Source organism: Ovis canadensis, chromosome 1, assembly GCF_042477335.2.
Source record: "Ovis canadensis isolate MfBH-ARS-UI-01 breed Bighorn chromosome 1, ARS-UI_OviCan_v2, whole genome shotgun sequence".
Classification (NCBI taxonomy): domain Eukaryota; kingdom Metazoa; phylum Chordata; class Mammalia; order Artiodactyla; family Bovidae; genus Ovis; species Ovis canadensis.
Window position 1 is genome coordinate 31535677 of NC_091245.1, and position 18353 is coordinate 31554029.

At 40.3% G+C, this 18353-nt stretch overlaps 1 long non-coding RNA gene across 2 annotated transcripts in view; it reads right to left on the bottom strand.

The window, feature by feature from the left end:
- Window positions 1-18353, bottom strand: part of LOC138441533 (uncharacterized) — a 71925-nt gene that overhangs the window by 38980 nt on the left and 14592 nt on the right. The window contains exons 2-3 of one of the 2 annotated variants that reach the window (XR_011257388.1): window positions 7007-7120; window positions 1189-5385 (exon numbers count right to left, since the gene is read on the bottom strand). This is a non-coding gene — a long non-coding RNA (uncharacterized lncRNA). Of the gene's footprint in view, window positions 1-1188; window positions 5386-7006; window positions 7121-18353 lie in introns of those variants that run through there. The other variant, XR_011257395.1, reaches the window with a different exon arrangement.

Sequence of the window (18353 nt, forward strand, 5' to 3'; positions counted from 1 at the left end):
ATTTTAAAGTCAATCAGCAGCAACTGACACAAACTTGCTCTTGCCCCCTTGATCACTGAAACCACCTGAAACCATTTTTCTGAATGGAGGTACCAGAGTCCTTAGTCGTCTGCATTTTCATGGACAGAAATGGGATAGAAAACGTCACAAAGCCATAGTAATGCCAGGGCTCCATAGCCTCTCAGACACCTTTTCTTGGGCCTTTTAAAAGCAACCCAAACAACTGAAGAACCATCTAGTCAGCATCCTATTAGCATCTATGAAGGGCAACTCCAAGACGCCCCAGATTCAAGTCTCAGAAGAGAAAACACAGATTCAGAGTACTTCACAGAATTCTCATTCCCAGAGGAAAATGTCTATCTTTTTCAGCATTCAAGAAACCAGCTGCCCTCCCATTTCATGAGGTCCACTGCACCCCTTGACTGTCCTTCATGTGAAATAAGGAGATGGAGGTGGGCCTGGAATGGACAGCTTCCTTCACTCAGTACATGTGTTGAGCCCCCTGTTGGGGCAGCTAGGCACAAGGAGGAGCAAGAACCTCAGCATTAGGTTTGACCTGGTTTTGATTCCCACCCCTGCCACTGGGTGACCTTGGGTGAGTCATTTAAACTCTCTGAATTTCAGGCTATCATCAAAAATAAAAATGCTGGTGGGACGCAGACTACTAGGGAGTGTCAGGACTAGCCAGTTCCACTGAAGTAAAGCAAACCAGTGGGCCAGCATGCAGGGGCAGAAAGTTACAATTAAACACAGTCAGGCTCAAGTCTCAGCTTCACTACTTACAAGTCTGGGATGCTGAGATCTCACTTAACTCTTTGACCTTCCATTTCCCCACTATAAAATGGGTTAATAATACTTGCCTTACGGAGCTATTATAGGAATGAGAAACACTTTTGCCTCTGAAATACAGCAAGTTCTTAAAAAGTGGTGATTGTCACTGTTTATGAGATGCCATGCTAGGCTCTGGAGATGTGAAGATGAAAAGTCAGCGATACTCTCTACCATCAGAGTTCACATCTCTGGGTATCCAGTTCCTTGTCCATCGTATAAGGTAACATGCCCTTCCCTGACTTGTTCATAGGGCTAATGATAAAATTAATAGCACAACTGTAATTATAGTATCTATACTAATTGAATATGATTACAATGTGGCTAGGCACGTTATCAAGTGTATTAGCTGAATTTTTTATTTAATCTTTTTGGTAGGCAGAATAATGGCCCCCAGAGATGTCCATACCCTGATCCCTAGTACTTGTGAATATTAACTTAATGGCAAAAGTGGCTTTGCAGATGTGAGTAACTTAAGAATTTTGAGATGGGAAGATTATTCTGGATTATCTGGATAGGCTCAATCTAATCACATAAGACCTTACAAGCAGAGAAATTTTTCCAGCTGGAGGCAGGAGAAATGAGGCAGAAGGTGAGGTCAGACAGAATATCTGAAGTGTCAGGGCTTGATACACGGCTTGTTTTGAAAGTGGAGGAAAAGAGCAAGGACACAAGAAGTCCAAGTGGCCCCTAGAAGCTGAGGATGACAATCAAAAAGGAAAAAGCAACCCAGTCCTGTGGCCGCAAGGAACTGAATTGTCAGCTTCCTGAAAGAGCTTAGAAGGAGATTACTCTTTTGTGGCCTCCAGAAAAGAGGACACTACTACTGACGCCTTCATTTCAGCCTTGTGAAGCCCAGAGCAGAGAACCAACTGAGCCAGGCTGTGCCCCTTTGAAATAATAAATGGGGATGATTTTTAAGGTATGACATCTTCAGCAATAGAAAATCATCAACACAACCATGTAAAGAAAGAGTCATTGTAATTCCCATTTTGGTGATGAGAAACTGAGGCAAAGAATGGTTAAACTCATCCAAGATCACACAGATATTAAGCAATAGAATTATTTGATCTAGTCTGATTCAAGAGCCTTTGTTCCTCAAAGCAGTATGTATGGCTTAGTACAATAGGTACTCAAAAAAATCTGTGAAGAAAATGGATGGAGGGAGAGATGAATGAGCGGTGAGAAACTGTGAGTGTGAAGATGCTGAGGACATAGAAAGAATTGCCACTTGTGTTACACTGAGCAGATCCAAATCTGTCATTTCAAGAATAGCCTGAGACCATCAGAAGGTACAAACTTCCAGTTACAAAATAAATAAGTACTAAGGGTACAATGTACAACATGTTAAAAATAACTAACACTGCTGTATATTATATACAAAAGTTATTAAGAGAGTAAATCCTGAGTTTGCATCAAAAAAAAATCCTTTGTTTCTTTAATTTTGTACCTGTAGAGATGAAGAAGGTTCACTAAATTTATTGTGACAATCACTTCATAATGTATGTAAATTAAATATTATGCTGCACACCTTAAACTTACACAGTGCACTGTAAGTGCAATTATATCAAGATCAGTGCAGTATCAATTTTATCTCAATAAAACTGGAAGAAAAAAAAATTTTCAAAGAATACCCTTGGAAATAAAAGGAAATTTGGCAATTTGAGGAAAGAGGACTACACCAGGAGGCCTATATTTTGTTCCTGTTTTTCGCATCTATTTTCTGTGTGACTTAAACCAATCTCTGCACTGCTCTGAATCTGGTTTTTTTTTCCTGTAAGATGGAAGTGATAAACCCCATACAATCTCCCACTCATGGGTGCCACGAGGCTCACATGGGATGTTGTTGTTGTTCAGTCACTCAGTCATGTCCAGCTCATTGTGACCTCAGGGACTGCAGCACACTAGGCTTCCCTGTCCTTTACTATCACTCCGAGTTGGCTCACTCATGTCCATTGTGTCGATGATGCCATCCACCCATCTTATCCTCTTGTCGCCCCCTTCTCCTCCCGCCCTCGATCTTTTGCAGCAACAGGGTCTTTTCCAGTTAGACAGCTCTTCACATCTGGTGGTCAAAGTATTGGAGCTTCAGCTTCATGGGATGAGGAAATGTAAAAATAGTTTGGCAAACTGTGCTCCACATCCATTCCTCCATTTGGTCATTAACATTTACTGAGTGCCTCCGCTGTAGCAGGCAGTGTGAGAGGAGTTACAGGTGAAAGCAAGCCTATCCTAAAGAGCTGCAGCCCTGCCATGACAACGTGTACAGAAGCACGTTATTGGAAAACAAGAGAAGATGTGCTTAAGGTCAAGTCAGACCCCAAGAGAAGAGTTTGACCAACCCTCCATGGTGTATGTGTGTTGGGTGAATGAGTAGGTGGGTGGAGGTGCAGGGAAGCTTCCCAGTGGCTACATTTGAGCCGCTTCCTGAATAACTGGGAGTTGATTAAAGTGTTTGTGGGAAGGGAAGACGTCTCAGACAAAGGAACAGCCTTTCAAAAGGCATCTATGTCCTGTGCAGAAGGTTTCTATGTGGTCATTAAGGATGGTCACCAGTATCCCCTCCTCCTCCCCTTTCAAGCACATGTTGGGACAGCACTGCCTTCCTCTTGGAAGTTAGGTGGGGCCTGTAGCTGGCATTGGTTTACGAAACGTGAGCCAGAGTGACTGCTGTCATTTCTATAAGCCATGCTTGCATACTCAGTCGCTTCAGTTATGTCTGACTCTTTGTGGCCCCATGGAGAGTAGCCCACCAGGCTCCTCTGTCTGTACAATCCTTTAGGCAAGAATACTGAAGTGGGTTGCCATACCCTCCTCCAGGGGATCTTCCTGAAACAGGGATCAAACCCTCATCTCCTGCATTGCAGGCAGATTCTTCACTGCTGAGCCACTAGGGAAGCCCTCTGTAAGAATAGATGTGATTTTAAAATTCCCAGCAGTCATATTAGCCACATTTAAAAAAAAAAAAAAAAGGTCAAGACAAACAGGCAAAATTAATTTTAATAATTGTGAAATATTTTAATATAATATATTCAAAACATTATCACTCACTGTATAAGCAATATGAAAGCATTAATGAGATATTTTATATTATTTTTCACACTATGTGTTTGTGTGGCTAGGCCAGTTTGGGCTAGGCCCCTTGCAAACGCTCAGTAGCCACATATGCTGGTAGCTGCCACATTGAACAGAGGTGGGGTAACTGGTTGAGTCTCCATGACCCTTGGTTGGTGAGTGAGAGACACAGAGCAGGGATCCAGAGAACACTCAATGAACACACAGCATAATCAAGACATTGTTTCTGTACACCACAGAGACCTTTTTTGTCTGTATAACTTAAACCAACCAGCACAAACTTCATGTTGCTAGAATATAAAGTAAAACCAAAGGAGATTGGAAAGCACAACAGGAGTTAGTTAAAGGAAGGCCTTTAAATGAGACACTTCAGTTCAGTAGCTCAGTTGTGTCCAACTCTTTGTGACCCCATGAACTGCAGCACACCAGGCTTCCCTGTCCATCACCAGCTCCCAGAGTCTACTCAAACTCATGTTCATAGAGTCGGTGATGCCATCCAGCCATCTCATCCTCTGACATCCCCTTCTCCTCCCACCTTCAATCTTTCCCAGCATCAGGGTCTTTTCAAATGAGTCAGTTCTTCACATCAGGTGGCCAAAGTATTGGAGTTTCAGCTTCAGCATCAGTCGTTCCAATGAATATTTAGGACTGATTTCCTTTAGGATGGACTGGTTGGATCTCCTTGCAGTCCAAGGGACTCTCAAGAGTCTTCTCCAACATCACAGTTCAAAAGCATCAATTCTTCGGTGCTCAGCTTTCTTTATAGTCCCATTCTTATATCCATACATGACTACTGGAAAAACCATAGCTTTGACTACATGGACCTTTGTTGGCCAAGTAATGTCTCTACTTTTTTTTAATATGCTGTCTATGTTGGTCATAGCTTTTCTTCCAAGGAGCAAGTGCCTTTTAATTTGGGGATGACCCAGAGAGATGTTATGGGGAGGGAGGTGGGAGGGGGGTTCATGTTTGGGAACGCATGTAAGAATTAAAGATTTTAAAATTAAAAAAAATAAAAAACTAAAAAAAAAAAAGAGTGAAAAACAAAAAATAATAATAATAATTTCATGGCTGCAGTCAGCATCTGCAGTGGTTTTGGAGCCAAAACAAATAAAGTCTGCCACTGTTTTCATTGTTTTCCCATCTATTTGCCATGGAGTGATGGGACCAGATGCCATGACCTTAAGTTGAGTTTGAAGCCAACTTTTTCACTCTCCTCTTTTCATCAAGAGGCACTTTAGTTCTTCTTTCTGCCCTAAGGGTAGTGTCATCTGCATATCTGAGGTTATTGATATTTCTCCCAGCAGTGTTGATTCCAGCTTGTGCTTCATCCAGCTTGGCATTTCGCATGAGATACTCAGACATTTGAATTTTATTCTGCAGCAAAGTTAACAGGTCTTCTGACACCATTCAGATCTTATAGGCCAGACTGGGGGACAGGAAAATAAATAGGAGGCTGGTGCAACATCCACATAGTGAGGCCTGGTATTGAGACAGATGAAAAGTACATATAGAAAGGCATACACACCATTCGCCATCAACCTACAAATGGAGTAGCTTGTTTGACTGCGTGTAAAAGGGGATTTTTGTGGCCCAGTCAGTGAGCGAAGCATCAGCCTGGCCTCAGCCTGGCCTCTTACATTCTGCTGGGGCTTCAGTTTCATCTTGTAGCTGGTATGTGAGGAATGATTCCACAGATCCATTATGGTAGAAGACTTTGCCCTGATGCAAATGATTATGGATCTGTTTTAAGGTCATTTTCACCTATCTAGGCCATTTTTTCTTATTTTTCTTCTAGCCTGGGGCAGATTTCAAGACTTCCCGCTTTTCAAAGCACTACAGCTGGAGTGGAGTATTCCACCCCCCTCCGCCCCCTGCCCCACCAGTGATATGCCAAGTGAATGTTTGGGTAATTCTGCACCATTCATAGAGAAGGGACAGGGTGGCTAAAGATTACCCTGCAAATAGATTGGTGTTGATTTGAGGTCTATACATCAAAATCCATTCCATTGGTTTGAACTGTTGTATTTTGAGAAATCAGTTGTTTGTCTTTTTAAGCAGGGCTGAAGGACACACTTCATTCTTCCATGACCATAAAGAACTCTTTTGGAAACAATTTGGTAAAATGACAGTCATAGCCTTGAGAAAAATTTGTTTAAAAATGATTTTAAGTCTTTTTGCTGAGGGTTTAGAAAGATGTCTGTTGCAGTGATTTTCACATTTTCTAATCAGCCTTAGCTCTGACAGTAACATGGCTACAAAGCCCTTTACACACAGGCACATGGGCACCAGGAATTATTTGTTAGCTGCTCCATAATTAAGCTGAACTCAAACTAAGTCTTAATTCTCCCACTTACTTGCTGTGTGATCTCAGGCAAATCCAATAACTTTCTATACCTTGGTTTCCCCATCTGTAAATTGAGGGCAATGATCCTTACTCCTAGGAATGGTTGTTAAGAATACAGTGGAAAAACTGGCATGTTATGTCCCATAAATCTCAGTTCATTATCTGAGTAAAGAAGTACATGGACTTGGGGCCAATAGTCTTAGGATAGAGATCCAGCTCTGGCACTCCCTAGTCACATGGCCTTGGACAGCTCATGCATATCATTTGTCTATAGTCTATAAAATGAGATGACAGTACTTTCCCCAGTTAAACAACATGATGTATTTAACACTTGATTTTTGTCTTTATCATCTATAAAGCAGTCTGAGGCAAGGATTAAAGTGCTGGGACATCTAGTTGGAGGTGGAAGCCAAGGGAGGCCAAGGTGAGGGAGAAAAGCAGAAATGAAAGCAATGTGTGATTTGTACGTTGCCAGTATTGCACTCTTCAGGGTGAGCTACAAAGAGATGCTGATTCTGCAAAGGCGTGTTTATCCCTTTAGCCACTATGACATTCCAGAGAATTTTCAAGCAGATGCTGCAACTCAGCAGACAGGAGGAAAAAGAGAAATGAATCTGCCTTGGTCCTCCTGGTCTCCCTTTCCCGTTGATCAGGGTTTACTCCATAAGGAGCTAAATCCCCTCCCCTCTGAGTCCTATCATGGGGCCCCTCAAAAGCAGATCAGGAAGCAGTTTATCTACCCCAGTGGAAAGTTACCTCTGTGTGGTCCAACTTGGCCTGTGGGCCATGTGTGTGATGCTTGACAGCTCAAGGAGCTCCATCACCAACAGCGGCACCAGAGCACTCCAGCCTCTTCATGCTGGGCTCTGACTGTGTAGGGGGGAAGACAGCATCAGTGATACAGAGCAGGAGTGAGTGAGATTTCAATTTAAAAAAAATATTTTGAAAGCTTAAATGTAACCTGTTTTTAAAATGAAAAGTTGGAGGCCCAGAGAGGGAAATGGGCTTCCCCGCTGCACTGCTGCCATTGTCAAAGTCCATCAGACCTCTGCTCCTTCAACTCTGTGCTCCTTAACTTACCTGGCAATCTTGTTTGGAAGGAGATTCTGACCCAGTAGGTTTGAGCTGAGCCAGTGATCAGGATCTGTGAGTTATGTTTTGAGTAGCAAGGTTTTAAACAGCCGGAGCCACCTTGGAAATCCATACTACACACCACATAAATGAGACTTCAGCACATTTCCTTCTTTCATCCACCACCTTAGTCCAGAGTGGTCCCCCTTGCCCATCGCTTGCACCTGACTCTATCCTGCTACTGAATTTCTCCTGACTTTGCCTGTGATTTTCTCAACACTGTCTTTGCCTTAACAAGATGGCTCAATGCTCCACTCTTCCTTCTTGGCAAAGATTCTGGGTCCCTCACTATCACTCAAGCTCTACCACATGAAGATGTGCTGAGTGCACGCTCTCCCTTTCTGCAGCTCGGGCCCAGAAGCCTCCAGCCACAAGGCATTCCTTGTGGTCAGTGCCTATAATGGGCTCCACCCAGCTTGTTTTATGTGAAGATGAGAACCCCAGTCTTCCAGGCACTTTTCACTGTGCCACCCAGCCTTAATTCTAAGGTTTAATAAGGCCATAGGGGATTTGTAGGGCACAAGAATATTTTAGTGCTGGAATGCGTACTTGTTCTCAAAAAAAACCCGACAACACAAAGCTTACATTCAAACTGGAATACTCTGGTTTCCTAAAAATCACAACCAAAATAGATTTTCTTTCCTGTTCTCATATGAATCAGATTGTGCTTCAGAGTTACTGATTTGCAAACAAATCTGAAAGTATTTATGAAATATCTACTGTCTCCAAAGATGTAGCAGAGAGCACAGAATGGGCTAGTGTCAGTGAAACGGAAACAGTCACTAAAGGTGAAACTTAAGGAGAAAAAACAGGTGAGTGTGGATGGGAGAACCGTGGGAATTACATTTCCCAAGCTCTTTGTTTACTATGACCTAGAGCAGGTGGCTTCAGAGAGGCAGTTTCTCATGGGTAAGAGTAGGGACTCTGCAGCCCAACAGCAACAATTCAAAGTCCACTCTACCATTCACCACTGGTGTGATCTTGAGCAAGTTATTAAGTGCCTTGTTTCCTTGGCTTCCCCACTTGTAACATGGGACTAATAATAGTACCTATCTCATGGAGCTGGCATAAGGATTACTTGAGTTAATCATGTAAACACACCCATTTAAATTTTTCCCACCACATAATAAGCACCCAACAAATGGTAGCCAGCATGCTGCCAGCTGAAACTTCACTGCTTTGACTCCCACTCAAAAAATTATATGATAGCAGAATGCAAGTAGGTGAAAGTGAAAAGAGAAAACAAGTCTTCTTTATACACTTGAGAAGATTGAAATCATATCAAATGTTTTTTTGTGTGTTTGTTTGTTTTCCTGTCCACAAAGAAATATATTCTGATATATCAAAGTATTTATGCTAATTTCTTCAGGAACCAAGATTTTTAGTGTATGGGAAAAGAGAAACAAGTGTAATTCAATAACGTTAGACTTTATATTACTATATTTGGATTGTCAGTGATTAGCATGAATATAGTTTTTTAAATAGATTTTTTTTTTTAGCTTTGCCCACTAAAAGTGCTTAGAAGCAATTACAGCTTCATGGCAGTGAGCAGCCCTAGCACCCAAATTGTGGCTCCTGAAGACCATTCCTCTCCAAAAAGGAACAGGGACTCCTCTGAAGAGAGGATGATGATGATCTAGACCAAAGAATTTCCAGAGACTTCTTGTACCGGAATGGAGGGAAGCTATCAAAGAGTGTTGTAGATATGATAAAAGGACCCATGGCAAATGTATTAAAATATGCTGCATATAGAACCCATGTGCTCAAAGTGATACCCATAGAAGAATAAATAACCTCAGCACTCAGTGTTCACCACTATTAAAGGGACCGGATCATTTACCCTGCCTTTCCTCCATGAAAAAGAATTCAGAGTAAACAGATATTCATGATTTGTCAGCACAATGGGTCCATACAGAAGAATTCCAGCCAATACATAAGAAAGGAAAAGAGAACTAGTAAAAGTGCCCATCTTCAACTCCTAACAAAATAATTGGTTTAAGCAGATTGTCTGTAGATGAAACCATTAGCTGAAAGTCTAAAGGAAATCTTGGGATAGAGATATTAGACTGTTGCTACCTGAAATTTTTGATTAAATTAGCATCATAAAAATGGTGCAATCAGACTTTCTGTGCCTCCTGATGTGACACAGCATGAAGTATAAAGTGCCAGCAATGAAATGCTCTTGGGGAAAAACCCTGGACTTGAATCTCCTCAAGACTTAACTAGCTTCTGGCTTACTATAAATGGAAAGGACACAGAAATCAGTTAAATGACACTACAATGATGCAAACAGACACATTCAGAATGTAGGATTTTCTATAAGACCTGGTTTCTTCAATAATAAAAACAGCATAAAAGGGGCAGAATCAGGGAAAGACACCAGGGGAAAAGGGCTGTTGTAGTTTAGATGAGACTTAAGAAATACAACTGATTGCAATATGTGTGGATTTTTATTTATATCTTGATATGAACAACAGTGCCTCACATTCTTGGGATAATTAGAGAAATCTAAGTACTACACCAAGGCATAATAGTGAATTTCTTTAGGTATGATGATAGCCCTGTGGCTAGCCCAGAAAGTGTCCATATTGGTGGTGGGTGAAGGATGCAACATGTTTTTTTTTTTTGTTTTTGTTGTTATTTTTGCTATTAGTGAAAAAAATCAAGGATTGCAAATATTTTTTTAACAAAATATGTATTAAGTCTGAGACATACCCTGGACTATTCATAAGTGAAATGACATGAGATTTGGGATTAGAAAAAGCAAACAATTGGATGGAATGGGGTAGGTGGGCAAGTGATGAAACAAGACAGGCAAAATACTGATGTTTTTTATATATATACACATAAGTGAAAGTGAAGTCGCTCAGTCTTGCCCGCCTCTTTGCAACCCCATGGATAGTAGCCTGCACCAAGCTCCTCCATCCATGGGATTTTTAAGACAAGAAGTACTGGAGTGGGTTGCCATTTCCTTTTCCAGGGAATCTTCCCAACCCAGGGATCGAACCCAGGTCTCTCACATTGGAGGTCCTTGTATATATACACATACATACATATATACACTAACACGCATACTGGTTATATGTAGTTTATTACATTATTGTACCATATTGTGGGCTTCCCTGGTGGCTCAGATGGTAAAGAATCTGCCTGCAGTGTGGGAGACCCAGGTTCAATCCCTGGCTTGGGAAGATATGCTATACAGTACTATTCTTGTACCATTATTATTATTTTCTCACCACTTCGGACTTCCCTGGTGGCTCACACAGTAAAGAATCTGCATGCAATGCAGGAGACCTGGGTTTGATTCCTAAGTAGGAAAGATTTCCCTGGAGGAGAGCATGGTAACTCATTCTAATATTTTTGTCTGGAGAATCCCATGGACAGAGGAGCAGGTTGGGCTACAGTTCATGGGGTCACAAAGAGTCAGACATGACTGATCAACTAACACTTTTACTTTCATACACATTGTATATATAGGAAAGTTTTCATAATAAAAATTTTTTTAATAATATGGGAAAATCTAAACTCAGACTTAATTTTGTTAAAAAAAAATATTTGTGATCCTTTATTTTTTTCACTAATAGCAAAAAAATTAAAAAACCATGTTGCATCCTTCACCCACCACCAAGCCAAGGCCTCACATTTGGTCACCACTTATGCTGTGTGTGTTCCATCCTTGAACTAATCAGGCTGAATGAAATGGGGGTGTTCATTTGTCTCACAGTCACTAGACTGTAGCTTGGTAGCAGGAAATGTGTCTTATTCAACTTTGAACCCCAAGCGATGGTACACAGCCATTGCTGGGAGTAAATGCACATAATAGGTGAATATTCACAGGAATCAACCAGAGATTGTCTAAAATACTGATCCCTAAACCTCAACTCTAGAACTGCTGAATCAGAAAGTCTGTGTGGGGTCTAGCGAGTGTTCGTTTTTAGTAAATTTCCCAGTGATTCCTATGCACACGGTTTGGAGTCCACTCTGAGCAACTCTTATTTCTCTATTACACAGTCATGCAGGACAGTTTCACAGGGGAGCTCAGGAATAAATAGAGTCAGTAACTGCATATAGATGGCACGTATGCAGTTATTAGTTTCAGAGGCCCTGATTTCTGAGGTTAAATAATGAGAAGGCTGATTAGCAAATACAAAGGGTGCAAAGCAGCTTCAAATGCAGCATTTGATTTCAATTTCATTTTTATTTAAATGGAAACATCTGCAGGAGTCAAAAGCAAAGCTTCTTGGTTACAGACAGAGCAGCCATGGGTGAATATAAATCCTAGCTTTCCAGAAGGCTTTGTGAGAGGGATAAGGAGCACACGACACTAATGAGTGTGATTATATAAGGCACGAGCTTGTTATAAGGCACGAGCTTGCAATAAGGCTTACACGAATAGGGGCTTCCTCAGAGTCCAATTTGTAAAATTTCTCATTTTCTCCCATCAGCCCCATGGGCATCTGTTTACATCTGCCAGCTCATTGGTCAGAATAACATTGTTTCCACACAATTCCCAATATCATGCCAACCTATTGTTAGGGGTAGGGAGTTAATTGCCTCATGAGCCTGGAATTTCCCTCCCCTGGTGTCCAAGTGGAGGACAGGGGGATGATCACTGAATGATTACCTGGTCTAAGAGATCCTACATTGGGTCTTGGAAATAAAGGTCCCAGATTCCTGCAAATTCCAGTCCTCGGTTGCCCCTTAATTTCTCCCTGTCTCCAGGCTTGGAAAATGTTCTGCCCCTGCCTAAAATGCTCCTCCCCTACATCCCTGCCTGACCAGGTCCATTGAGCCCCAGCTTAAGAATCTGCTTTTCCAGAAGATTCTTCTGACCTCACCCTAATGTAGAAGCTCTTCTCTGTTCTCTTGTAAGTAGTCTGAGGTTACCTCCATCATAGTATAATTGCCTTTTAAATTTTGTTAGCCTTGCCTCAACTGAGAGAATGCTATCTCACTCATTGCCACATCCCAGGTATCTTGCACAAATTTGGCAGACTGCAAATACTCAACAAAGGCAGTAAAACTGAAGGAATAAATGAGTGTGTGCTTAACCAACACATCTAAGTTACTCAGCCAATCCAATTCAAGAGAATTATGCTCCTAAGTTGAAATCTTAGCAGTATTTTGAGGAATTTCTAAAATACTGGAGAGTTAGAGAAATGCCACAGACAGGAGATAGATACAAGTGTTAGTTTTTCAAAAGGCAGTTGAAGGTGAATTTAAGACCATCAGCAAATTAACTTATAACTGATTATTAGCAAAATTTAGGAGCATTTTAAAGCAAAGAAGTGATCATTGGGTTATAGTAATGCATAGTTTTTCAAATCATCAATCTCCCAAACTCTGTCTCCCATTCAAGTATTTAACAAACCATGTATAAGGTCCATATGAAAAAAGAAAAACATTAGCAGAAAGATAATGCTATTTAGACAAATTTTAGTTGGTTAAATTTATGTGCTAATGAATATATCAAGATTAGTCTGCAGGGAGAAGGCTGTCATCACTTCTTTGCTTTCCTGATTAACAGTTATACAAATTACTTGATAAAGATTCATAAGATAAGCTCATTAAATACATCCATCCATTCAATAAATAACTGTTGAGCCCTTTCTTTATGCTTTCCCATGAGAAGCTCATTGCAGAGTAAATACCTAATTATACTATGTGACAGATTATACAATGTGACAGATGCTATCACAGATTTTGAAGCAGAATCTCAAGAGACTGGCCTAGAAATCACAGTTGTTAATACGAGCTCCAGGTTTTCCTTGAATTCAGACAAGGATCTAGAAAATTATGTCAGATGATACAATCAATTTTAAAGTATCTCTAGCCAAAACTGAATAAAGGAGAAAAATGAGAGCAAAACATTTAAATACCTCCACTGACAAGAACAATGTGTTGAAAACTAAAGGAGAAATGTAATGATTAGTAACATTAAAACATGAAAAAACTGGGCTTTACCAATTATACAAGAAAATAATGTGTGTGACCTGGTTTGCTGAGTCTGTTAAATCCACATATCTCTAACTTACTATCTTTACTACAGTAGTAGATAAAAGAATATAATCATAGCAATATGATTTCTTGAGTCTCAGGGTCCTCATACATTTAGTGGGCCTAATAATAGGAGCTGCCATGAGGACTTGTGGAGTCTCTAGGTATAGTTGTATAGGAGAAAATTAAACAAGAAAATTAATTTGCTCATAAAATATTTATTGACTCACTACCATATTTTGGTGATAAGCTCTGGGTATGTGTAAAGTGCTTTGTACCATGCTTAGCACATAGTACATGTACAAAAAAATGGTACCTGTTATTATTATTATTAAGCCCACTTATAATGATCCCGGTTAGCCACTCTGCAAGCAGAAACAGAAACTGCACTTGGTTTTTTGTTTTGTTTTGTTTTTTAGTTTCAACAACAGGAGGGATTGTGCTGGGCTGAGGAAGTTAGCACATGGTAAACCTCTTCAGAGCTCTTTCCTTATCAAGTGTCCTTGAGAGTTCCAGGCACAGGCAGACTCTCAGGATGGTGTCCACTGCTAGACTTGTTAGGACAACTGTTTTCCATATCAAGTCACAATTAGTCCCAGACTAGACCAGCTTTCTTAGGAGTTCACCTTTGAACTCCTAAGAATTGTTAGTCTGTAACACACTGCAGAAGACTTCATTTTACTATCTTGGAATAGAAAAAAAAAAATGCTTAAGATTGTCTTAAAAGGTATTAGTTAAGAGCCTGGACTTCTTGGTGTCAGACAGCCCTAAGTTTAAAACCCTAATTGTCTGACCTTGGGAATGTTATTTTATTTCATCATTAGTTCGGTGCAGTACTTTGAAGATTGAATGAGATTATTATGTACCTCGAAGTGTAATAGGGAAGAAGAGATCTTATTCCATATTGGATCTGTTTCTTTATTGTAATCTTTGTATTCTTTAACTTTTGTGTCAAATTTAGAATGTCGTCTGTAGCCCAAAATATACAGGATAGTTTATTGTCAAGGTTCTGACATTTAAGGATACAATACTTTTCCATTCATTTAAAGATTGAAAGCTGCAGAACAGAGAATAACATTTGTCATGTTGGAGGTTTACAGAAACATCGTCATCTGCCCTACATCGACAGCTGCAAGAACAAAGGATTCCAACACCAAGAAGTTTGAAATAACCAGTGACACCCCCCTCCCAATCAGTGTAATAAAAAAAAAAAAAAAGCCTTGATTCTGACTTGGGTGAGATGGTTCTCTAAGATGTTAGTCTGCCATCTTCTCTGACTCCCAGTTTTCCAAATAAAGTCATTATTTCTTGCTCTGACACCTCAGTCTCCTGACTTATTGACCTGTTGTGCAGTGAGTAGAACAAGCTTGGACACAGTTACCGGGAATCCATTGAATGGTAGTGGTCAGGAGCAGTAACTGCTCATTGGTTCACAGTTGGCTGTTAGGAAGTTCTCCATGAATTGAGCCAGGAATTTCCTTACTGTTTGTTCTTACCAGTGGTCTAAAGTCTGCCCTCTGAAGGTAGAGAATCTTACCTTTACTTTCTCTATTTCTCCAGGAAAGTGCTTCAGATAGCTGGAGACGCCAGTGATGTCTCCTTAGGGTGACCAACTATTCTAGTTTGCCCAGGACTCAAGGGTTTCCTAGGATATGAGACTTTCAGTGCTAAAATTGGGAAACTTCCAGGTAAACCAAGTTGGTTGGTCACCCTATCTCCCTCTCTGTTCTCCTCCAGACTGAATAACTCCATGGTCTTCAATTATCGCTCTTGAGACCCATGTGTGATCTCTTACCTTCCTCTCTCTCACCTTATAGGTATTTGTTTTTATCATTGTCCTTCTTCATGTATAGCACAGAAACATTTATACTACTGTATAGATGTGGTGACTTCACTTTCACTTTTCATTTTCATGCATTGGAGAAGGAAATGGCAACCCAATCCAGTGTTCTTGCCTGGAGAATCCCAGGGATGGGGGAGCCTGGGGGCTGCCATCTATGGGGTCACACAGAGCTGGACACAACTGAAGTGACTTAGCAGCAGCAGCATAGATGTGGTAGATTTTCTTTTGTGATAAATGACATTGGTTCTTTTTCTTTTCCCCATCTCAGGTACAAACATCATTCTAAGTCCATGGGTCACTACGTGCAAGATTCCCTGTTTCTTTATCCTCATTGTCAGCATTCCTGACATTTATGCCTCTTTCCTGATTAGGCACTCATTCTAATGTGAGAAAGATGAGATGAAGATTTATGTCACTGTCAACCGTGTAGTTGCTTTTTATGCATGTATCTTTCTATTTGCCTATATGGCATTATGCTAGAGACTTCATTTTCTTTTTCTAAAAAAAGTAAAGGTTATTATAAAGATCTGTCTACATTACCATGTAGACAATCATTTTCTTGACTCTAATTGCTGTATAGTATTCCTGAGTGTATATCCAACTCATTCTCTAAATCCATCTCCTCAATGATGATAAACATATACTATTGTGATGAGCACCTCATTCAGGTCCCATTTAAGAGAAATTCTCTTGGAACAGTTTTACTTACCAGAATCTCCCTGAACTTGTTTCAGTTCAGTTCAGTCACTCAGTCATGTTCAACTCTTTGCGACCCCATGAATCTCAGCACACCAGACCTCCCTGTCCATCACCATCTCCCGGAGTTCACTCAGACTCATGTCCATCGAGTCCATGATGCCATCCAGCCATCTTCATTCTCAGTCATCCCCTTCTCCTCCTGCCCCCAATCCCTCCCAGCATCAGGGTCTTTTCCAATGAGTCAACTCTTCGCATGAGATGGCCAAATACTGGAGTTTCAGCTTTAGCACCATTCCTTCCAAAGAACTCCCAGGACTGATCTCCTATAGAATGGACTGGTTGGATCTCCTTGCAGTCCAAGGGACTCTCAAGAGTCTTCTCCAACACAATAGTTCAAAAGCATCAATTCTTTGGTGCTCAGCTTTCTTCACAGTCCAATTCTCACATCCAATACATGACTACTGGAAAAACCATAGCCTTGACTAGACGGACCTTTGTTGGCAAAGTAATGTCTCTGCTTTTCAATATGCTATCTAGGTTGGTCATAACTTTTCTTCCAAGGAGTAAGTGTCTTTTAATTTCATGGCTACAATCACCCTCTGCAGTGATTTTGGAGCCCAAAAAAATAAAGTCTGCCACTGTTTCCACTGTTTCCCCCTCTATTTCCCATGAACCCAAGTGTGTATATATATATACTTATAATAGTATATTATATAAATTTTATATATAATTATATATATACATTTATAAATATTTTTATATACAACTATTATATATATATATATATATATATATATATATATATAAAACAGAGAGAATTCTTATCATTAAATAATTGGAAGAAAGAAAGATTTATGCTGAGCTTCCAAGAATGACACCTGGAACTACACAGCAGAACTGGCCCACCAGGGAGCAATGGGGCCAAAGGACCTAGAAACCAACGTGACCTCTCTGAAACTAGGGATTTCGATTGCCCAGTTTCTTGACATTCACATATTAGGACCAGATATCAGACCCTCTACTGAAAAATGAACTGAAAAATGAACTGCTGCTATTTAAAAGTCTTTGTGACCACACATACCAACAAAAATAACAGACACAGCAGAAAAAAAGACCTCTGTCTTGTGATAATCACTCTCACCTTCCAAATAGTATATATAATATCAGATACATATATATAATAAAAATATCACATACATGCTTTCCTTGGAGGAAGCTAGGTCATTAATGGAACCTGAACAATAAGGGCATCTGGAAGATACAGATTTTTGCATTTCTTTCCCCTAGGAAATCAACTTCTAAGTGAGGCAGAAGGAAGTTGCGTGAACCAGTCTAGAGAATTTGCCAGAAACCGAGAGTGGGGCTGTTGGATCATGGGCATATACAAACTTAATTTGCTCAAGTTGTGCCAGATTGTTCTATAGAATGATTACATAAGTCTAGCCTCTCTCCAACAGTGCATGAGGGGTCCTGATCCCCTCTTCCCCAACAACACTTGGCATTACACAGCTAAAAATTGTTTGCCAACCTAGTTATGATGCCAAAGTAAAAGGCACATTTTTAGTGCCCCAGCACCCTGTTGGAACCAACTGAACTTGACTTCTAAAAACTTTTCCTAGTGTTTCTGATGTGAGCTGCTACTGCACTAATTTTCCTGAAGCCAGTAGTTCCATTATGTATATAATCTTAAATTCTGGACTTGACTTTTTTTTTTAATTTCTTGTAAGTAGTATTAGCCCACTGAAGAGTTGGACACAACTAAGCGACTTCACTTTCACTTTTCACTTTCATGCATTGGAGAAGGAAATGGCAACCACTCCAGTGTTCTTGCCTGGAGAATCCCAGGGATGGCGGAGCCTGGTGAGCTGCCATCTATGGGGTTGCACAGAGTCAGACACAACTGAAGCGACTTAGCAGCAGCAGCAGCAGCTGGTCTATCAAGATTATCTTAAAATCTATCTAAGTATTGTCTATTTATTAACTGATCCTTTCTACTCTGAGAGAGTAGAGGGAAAGAGAATTAATTTTCTATTTTATACTTGAGAAACTCAGAAAAGGTAAATAACTTGCTCAAAGCCACCCAGTGATAAGTGGAAGAGACATGATCTGAACCAGGCATATTTGCAACCAAAGCCTTTCACTCACAGTGTTATATGGTGCTTTGCAAAATCATACAGTGTATGGAGTGTCTGAGGACTAACCCAGACTCTCTTTGACTTGACAATTTAAAACTATTTTCAGAATTACTATTTCAGAATAGTTCTTTTTATGGCCTTTATAAATAAAGTCTAATGAAAAGACACCAAATGGAAAAATTTTAAGATCTTAAAATGTATTATTGTAAAAACTAAGTTTCTCATTAAAAATGGTTCAAGATAGGGAACCATTTCTGTGACCTCCATACTTCTGCACTTGCTGTTCACTGGAAAT